Raw genomic sequence first — 8,697 nt, forward strand, 5'->3', positions numbered from 1 at the left:
GGCTGTGACAGCCTTGCCTGGCCGCACTCTCTTTTCTCAGCACTGGTTCTAGAAAGGCACTGTGACTTCCATCAGGATAGATGGTGTTGACCGAACACCAACCCCAGCACCCAGTTCACACCCTCACTCGTGCACGAATGTGCTCACTCTGATCACACATGCATACATGCCCTCATTCAGACCTGCACATACCACACACATGCAGGTGTGCATGTACATGTGCACGTACATACTCACATATGAACACGATGCTCACTTGCATGCCCTCCTACACACTCACAAAAGGTTTATATGGCCACATGCACACACAAGCATATGCACATACAGAAACACAAACTCCATATTAAACTGTGTAAATGTGCATGTATACACAGTCTGTGTACACACTCACATGTGCACAGTCATAGAGGTTTTTTTTCACAGGATTAATGAGACTGTGCACAAAGCATGGTGGGCCATCCCATCTCTTCTGGTGCTCTACGTTCTTCCTTTGGAGGCATCGATGCACTCTCTCCATCTCAGCTTGATTAGCTATGTCTGCCGTAGGTTCGTGTGCACAGTGCTCAACCCAGAGGGAAGAGAGCCGGGGTTGATTAGCCACATCTGCCATAGGTTCGTGTGCACAGTGCTCAATGCTGGCTTCCGTTGCTGCAGTGCCTGGGTTTTCCATGATCAGTCCAGTCAAATATGAAGAATGAGTCAGGTCATCCGAAGCAGGGAAGAGAGGACGAGGCTGAATCTCAAGAAATGTGAACTGTGGTGGCATCCGGTGAGGGAGGTTGCAGTACACAGGCTGCCCAGAAGGCTTTGCCTGCTCAGGGAAGCGGGCAGAGCACACATGGTTTTAGAGTGCTCTTTTAGAGATGCTTATTGCTGGACCATAAAACTGATTTTTTACTGTCCCTGCTCAGCTCAGATCTAGCATCAAAGGCTATTGCTCGGCATCACCACATGCTGTTTTCTAGGCTTGATCCCACCCAACTCTTGGTTGTATCCCAAACCAAACTGGCAGTGGAAGAGCAAAGGCTCACCTCATTTAAAATCATGGAGACCAGAGGTAACACTGGTGGCTGTTGATGCTTCTGGTGCCTCTGGAACCCCGTGACATTGCTAGAATAAGGAAGTAAGTAGGGCTTTCATTTGTTCGTGTGGAACTGAGTGCGTTTGTGGAAGTGGGGTGTGATGCCTAGGGCCCCCTTTACAAGCAGCCCTTGCCCATAGCTGGTGGTTCTCTCTTGGGCCACCAGGTTCTCCTAGAGCAGTGATCCTCAACCTTTCACAGGGGTCACAGGCCAGATATCCTGCATGTCAGACAATTCACATCATAGTTCGTAACAGTAGCAAGATTACAGTTATGACGTAGCAGTTAAATAACTTCATTGTTGGGGCCAGCACAGCACGGGACACTGTATTAATGGGGTGCCAAGTTGGAGGGTTGGGAACCACTGCTCTAGAGCTGTCTTCACATAGATTCTTTATTTAGCGTTACTCAGTTTCCTGTCGGAACAATGTGAGATGAGCCCAAGTGCTTCATAAAGAAAAGATTATTTAGCTCACACAGTTCTAGGGGGTGGAAGTTCAAACACCAAAGTGCCATCTAGCGCTGGCAAAATCTTCTTTGGCTGCCGAGAGAAACCCATCAGTTCCTTAAAGTCTGGTGGTCGGCCGTGCGCACTCTCTCTTCCTCTTTGTAATCTCTCATCTTTGAGGTCTAGTCCTTCTCCCTGCACGACACTCACTCCTGGAACTGATGACTGCCTCGTCCCTCTCACTGCCTCATCCTCTCACAGCCTGCTCCCTCAGCTCTGGCCTAGGAATAATTTCTATGTATATAAAAGTCTCAAGACTCAACATGACTGTCCAAGCCAGCGGGAGCTGAACAAGCATGCCAAGTGGGTGGGGGGAGCCCACCAGGCCTCAGTTCTACACAGAGACCTACAAGCCACTGAGGAAAGCTAGGAACGGGAGAGGTGGGCCTCCTCAGGGAAGAGCACACCAATGCTTGTCCATCCCTGAAAACATACAGACAGGCTACATGATGTGAACTCAACAATTATGAATCTACATGTATGTACAGATATATATGCACGCAGTAACAATGAATGAAAAAGGTCATAAATTTGAAGAAGAGTGGGGATGGTAATATACATATCTACCTACCTACCTACCTGTCAATCATCTACCTACTACCTATCAATCATCTACCTACTACCTGTCAATCATCTACCTACTACCTGTCAATCATCTACCTACTACCTGTCAATCATCTACCTACTACCTATCAATCATCTACCTACTACCTGTCAATCATCTACCTACTACCTATCAATCATCTACCTACCTACCTGTCAATCATCTACCTATTACCTGTCAATCATCTACCTACCTACCTGTCAATCATCTACCTACTACCTGTCAATCATCTACCTACCTACCTATCATCTATCTATCTGTCTGTCTGTCTGTCTACCTATCTATGTGTTTGAATTGAGGAAAGGGAAGGAAGAAATGTTGCAATTGAATTACAATATCAAAAACAAACAAAGAACAAACAGATGTGTTGAGGCTTCAGATCTGTCTCCTTCGGACCCCGTCCTGCCCAGGGGTCCCTGCAACTGCCTCCCAGGGCCTGAAAAGTAGATCACTGACATCTGCCCAAAGGACATCATGGTTTTCTCCCTTAGGTATGCCCATCTTCTCAGGGCCTTAGGGTATTTTTGCAGACACACTCTGCTCCATAGGAAGAAGCCATGGAAGCATTTCCCAGGTGCTTCTTGAAGAGGCCGGTGGCTGTAGAGGCCTGTCCCCAGCAGCGGGACATGCCCGTGAGGCTGTGCCTGGTTTGCGATCCTGGAGGAGCTCAGCCTGAGGCAGCGACTGGCATGGGGAACAACAGTATATTGTTACCAGGGCCAGCTCACCTTTCCTTTTAATTTTCCTCTGGAAAACAAATCCTCTTTCTTTGTGTTTGGAAGGCTTAGCCTCAATCTCAGGTTTCCCTCTTAGCTAATGAAGTGGTGCCACACAACACAGGGCCAGCGTGTGTCCTCATCAGCACATGAGCTGTCGAGAGCTTAATTTTAAAAGGAGAATCTCAATGATTATCATTGTTAATGGAAATTCTAGTCATAAGTATTTACCTGTTCCACTAGGCCATGGGGCTGCTGTTCAGGTTGGCTGTTTAATGTGAGCTAAGACAGTGGCTGGCCCTCGAATTCTGCATCGGAAAAGTCCCTGAAGGTGCACTTTAATTTGTCTAGCCTTTGCAGTAAGCCTACCAAACAGGTGGCTTTGCCTCCCATTTTACAGATGGGAAAAGTAAGTGCAGGGAGCTCTTTCCAGGTACTTACCCAGATGTCACATGACGGTGGCATCCCTGTTCTCCAGCCCCCATACACCACCCCCTCTTATGCAGATCTGCCAAACTGTTTTGTTTAGAAGCCCACCAGTGTGCTGGCAACCGTTACAAAACAAAATATTCATTCATCCTATTGGCTGAATGCAAATAATTCCTTAGTTGTGAAAAGAAACTTTTAAAGCGGGTCTTAACTTTCAGGACTTGAGGACTGTTTGTGGGAGGACGTGCTTAGTGAATGGGTGATACACAGGTGTGAATGGGTGTGTAAGTAGAGAGTCCATGTGTGAATGAGTAAGTGGGGAGTGAGTGAGTGTGGACAGAGCCTGGCAGGTGGATGCTCCTGTCTATCCAGATTTAAACTCACAGGGATTGAGGTTCTGGTCCCTGTACATAGGGCAGGACCAGGGCATTTGTAGAGCACATTACTGTTGGCTGGGGACCTCTACAGCCAAGGACACCTCTGGATGCCCTGCCAAGGCTGCTCTGTGCAGCAGTCAGCACCGAGAGCGACAGAACCTCTTGGTCCAGGTTTAGCCTCCAGTAAGGTTTTAGGATCAGGGAAGACTCGCTCTACATAGCCAAGCTGTAGTCTCCTAAGCCTCCCCACCGGCTGCACCAGGAATAGGACTACAAGGGCTGGAAGAGCTCAGGCTACCGGGGGCCAGTCATCCATCCTGGCTTCCAAGTCCTTAGCTAGTACTCCCACACGTGGGAGAGGCCATGCACACTTAACAAAGCACACCTCAGAATGAGGCCACTCATTAACGGGCGACCTCAGTGCATCTGATAACTTGCCTGCTTCTCTTGTACTTTTATTTACCAAGCAAGAGGCCAGTTACAACAGGAACAAACTGCAAGGCTAACAAAATGCTCAAAAAATCCCATCGACCAGACTTGCCCTACTGTGAAGACCCTACCAGGTTAGGAGGGCTCAGGCTGTGACTCTTCTCCCAGGCTTCTAACCCACTGACACCTCAGTGACCCATGGAAGGCCTAGGGCTGCCCTGCAGACTCAGCATCTCAACGTCCCTCCCATGCAAGGGTGTGGCTGATGGCCTGTCTTCTCTTCTTGATGGAGTGGATGTTGGCCACTGCTGCAAATTTATGTTGCCCGGAGCTGTATGTTTATGGGCACATATGGTGCTCTACAAACCACCTGCCAGACCCGTTCGTTTCAGCTCTGCAGTCCAGCCCCATGTTCCCTCCATTCTGTGGTCCCTTCTTGAGTCCTCTCTCTAGCCTAGAAAAGGACAGTGCTCTAAACGTCACTGACCATGCCTCACATTCCAATCAAACCCCGAAACCTGGCATCAAGCGGTTGCATGGGACATGTCTGTTGAGAGGTGAAGGAAAGGAAGGCTCAGCTGCTGTGTGTCTAGTCAGTGACCGTGGGAAAGGAAGCGTTCATATGTGGGTCATGCTGGAGTCTGCCTGACAGGACACCACAAGCTCACTTTCCTTCAACCATCTGATAGCCAAACACTAGGATGTGAGAAGGGGATGAGGGGCACCTCTGTGTCGTCAAGGCATAAAGGGGAGAAAAACAAAAACCATCTTTCCCTGCTGTCACTGCTGGGGTTCTTGGCTGAGGGAGATGCTGGCCACCAGTACCAACATCAGATTGCTGCCTATATCCCCTCTGCTCCTCTGGGTCGGACTCTTTGTGTCTCTGTATTGTCTTCTTTCCAGATGGCCCCCATGGTGTCAACCTGACATCTATGTTTCTTTAGTGACCTAGTGACAGCGGAATGCAACGCCGTATCACGTGCTGTTGTGCTGCACAGCACAATGCCACATCAGTACGCCGTATGACACTATGTGTCACCCTTCCACACAACAGCACACAGCACCACATCTCAAAGCACCGCACAACACCGTGCTCCGCAACATAGTGCCATACTACATGACATATGGCGCCTAACACTGCCGGACACAGTGTCATGCAACACTAAAAATGACCACATACCATCATAGCACCCCGCACCACAGGGCAGCTCACCATCCAGTTCTTCACCGTACACTACACCTCATTGTAAAACCCTACATAACAGACTATCCAGACTCTCCACTGCTTATTATGCAGTGTAATATAGTACGGCATAATACACAATACTACATAACACCGAAAAACCACGGCCGGAAAAGTAAATCACCGCAAGAGCACGCTCCTACGTCATACCACAACACCAAACGATGCTGCATGCTATGCAGCGGTTCGTACCACATCACAAAACACCACACCTTTAAACACACTATCAAGTAACACCACTTGCAGTATACAACGGCACACCTCATGACACGTGTTACATCATTGCATAACACAGCACAATGCCAGAATACCACACGGTCCCCCCACCAGCTCATAAAACCCACAGAACAAATCATGTCACGTACCACACCACAAAACACGCCACAGTACACCACCCCACCCCACACCATGAAATCACACCGCCATCACTCTTTCTCACCCTCTGCAAGGCTTCAACCCAGGGATACCCACCTATGTGTAAATTCTGGGACCACCAGGGCTCTCGGAAGGCAGTAACAACAATCTGCCCAGCTGGAGGGAGAAACAAGCATTTGTTTGGACAATTTGCATCCGCTCCTTCAAGCTACTTCAAACTGGATAAAAGAGAACGCTGTATAATATACACAGAAACTCCTGTTACCGGCAGAATCTTAAAATATTTATACCGCGTACAAACAATGCCAAGGAATTCCCTACGACTCATATATTGACTTAATAAACACAGGCCCATTATGCGGCATTTGTCTTCGTTATGTATAACAAATTATTGATTATAGTAGATTAAAATCTGAAGGCAAAGATCTCAAGATCAGGCTTTTATATACAACATGCTGTGGACTTGGCTTCCACAACAGCAAAGACTAGTGAATGCTGTGCCCTTCATCTGGGGGTCGCAGATGGGCGGCCTCCATAGAGGGGGTGGCAGCTAGGCTATCAGCCACTTCAGAAAGCTGATGTCTCCCCGAATCTCCTTCAGTGTTCTCACAAGAGAGCCTGGCTTCTGACACTCCTCTGCCCCTGTCCCAACCTCAGCGAGGTTGGTCTCTCCATAGCACCCTCATCTTCAAGGCCAGTGTTGTCCAGAATGAAGGGAGGGGAGATGGTGTCATCCCACAGAGGCCAAAGCCTCGGCGTTTGCCCAGCTGGAATGCATCCGCTTTGGTGTGAGCTGTCTGGAACTCAGTCAACAGAGGACCATGTAAACCTGCCCTTCCTCGCCTTCATACCTCACAGTTCCTGGTTTCCCACCTACTGTTTCCTGGCATTGAGGATCCGGGTGAGAGGGCTTTTGTGCTGTCTTGTTAGTTTCAAAGCCAGGCCCAGATATATCTGCCCCTCAAGAGATCTTTGAAGAGAAAAAGAAATGGCCGATGACAAAACGTCCTTTCCAGTAACTGGGGCTGGAGGAAGCCTCTGTGTCTGGCCAGAGTTACCCCTATATGAGAGGCTGCCCCATGAACCCACTTCCTGAGCAGGAGAGATCAGGTAGAAAAGCCATGCTGGGAAGATAAGGGCTACCTGCCCTGGGAGCGGATGCAGGAGCGAAGCCTGTGTGACCATGCAGGACACAGACCTGCCATTTCCTCATCTCCCCGTGTCCCCTTCTGCTGTAGCACTTGCTGGCCACTAGCTGTCTCTCCCTTTAAGATTCAGTCCTTCTCCCTAATTTGGTCCTTCTTGGTGGCAGTCACCCAAGGAACCCTTTCTTCCCAGTTAAGGGGTGGGGAACCTAGCTAGGACAGTAAGAAAACTGTTCTTCTTGGCTCTTGGAATAAATAATCCCAAGGGACAAAAAAAAAAAAGTGCTGACTAGACTTCTGGCAAGACCGTCCAAGGAAATCTCCAGAACTTACCAAGTGCTCACTGCAACACCAGAAAACACAGCATTAACAAACTGTTAATAAAACACACTTTGTACTGAAAAGTAAGACCTATGTAGGCTGTAGTAAACTATAGGGCAGCATATTCCAGAAGGCAGGGTTCCCCATCTGATTGTCAGTCTGAAGCCACTAGAGACGGTGGCCGTGGACTTCCACCTTGATCCCTTTCTGCATTCAGGGCTTTGCCTACACCAGGGCTCCGGGACCCTTTTCCATTCCGGCTGCTACGTCTGAGTGTAGCTGAGTATCCCAGAGCATGCTGGGATCCTTAAGAAATAATAAACATAATAAGCATGTGTCTCTGTCCTTCTGAATTTGTGTGCATATTCTAGTAGGAAAGTGGAGCGTGTTCAGTAAAAAGATTAAGGTACATTATCAGTCAGGGAGAGCCCAATTTAAAGTTACGTGTAGGCTTCCTTGCAAGTCTGAGAAAACAAATCTACAAGTTTCCTTATCATAGAGACTCAAATTTCAGCTTCATATCCTAATCTAATGTGTCCTATTAGAAGTAAAATAGACCCGGGCTCCTTAGACCCTTTCACCTTCCAAACGCTGAGTGTACAGAAGAGAAAATAGAGCAGGGGCACAGAGGAGGAGATGGGGAATGGACAAGGGGCTGCAGAGGAGGACAGAGGGGAGCACGGAGGAGGAGATGGGGAACGGACAAGGGGCTGCAGAGGAGGACAGAGGGGAGCACGGAGGAGGAGATGGGGAACAGACAAGGGGCTGCAGAGGAGGACAGAGGGGAGCACGGAGGAACACAGACAATGTGGAGAAGGGCTTGAAGAAAGGTACGGAAAAGGACACGGAAGGAAAATGGTCTTCCAAAAGTATTTTGTGGAATTTAAATAAGCTTGCTTTCCTCAGATTTCTTGCTTGCAGATCTATGGCGACCTGTCAAGGGGCAATGCTAAGATCAGCTGGCTTTGACCCCTGCTGCCTTGTCCCCGCTGCTGCTTGCTTTCTGGGCTGGAGAATCATTCTTTTGATCCTTTTGTTTTTGTCCATGAGGTAGATACCATATCACCACAGAGGGGCCTAGAGAAAATGTATACGGAGCAGGGCCCTGGCACACCAGGGGACGCCCATCTCTGAGGTGGAGGGCAAACACCTAAACAGTGTGTGCTTTAAGGGTGGGAGCTGCTTTTCTTTCTCTCTAGTTTGGTTAGACATGGGTTTGTTGACACATAAGGAAAGAGCGGTACCCAGCGATTACTATAAACTACCAGTTCCTCCCGTTCCCCCATGTCCGAGATGAGGTAATAAGCCTCCGTTTACCATATCAACAAGCATACATACCACACTGAGGACATGAAAGCAACACCTGTGTTCATTTGAGCCACTGCCTGAATCCAGTCAACAAGGCGAAGCTGAGATGCTGTGTGTGTTGGCTGCCATGCTTCAAACCCAAGGTGAAAACTTGCTCCTAG

This window comes from Acomys minous (assembly GCF_964271855.1).
Source record: "Acomys minous genome assembly, chromosome: 3".
NCBI classification, from domain to species: domain Eukaryota; kingdom Metazoa; phylum Chordata; class Mammalia; order Rodentia; family Muridae; genus Acomys; species Acomys minous.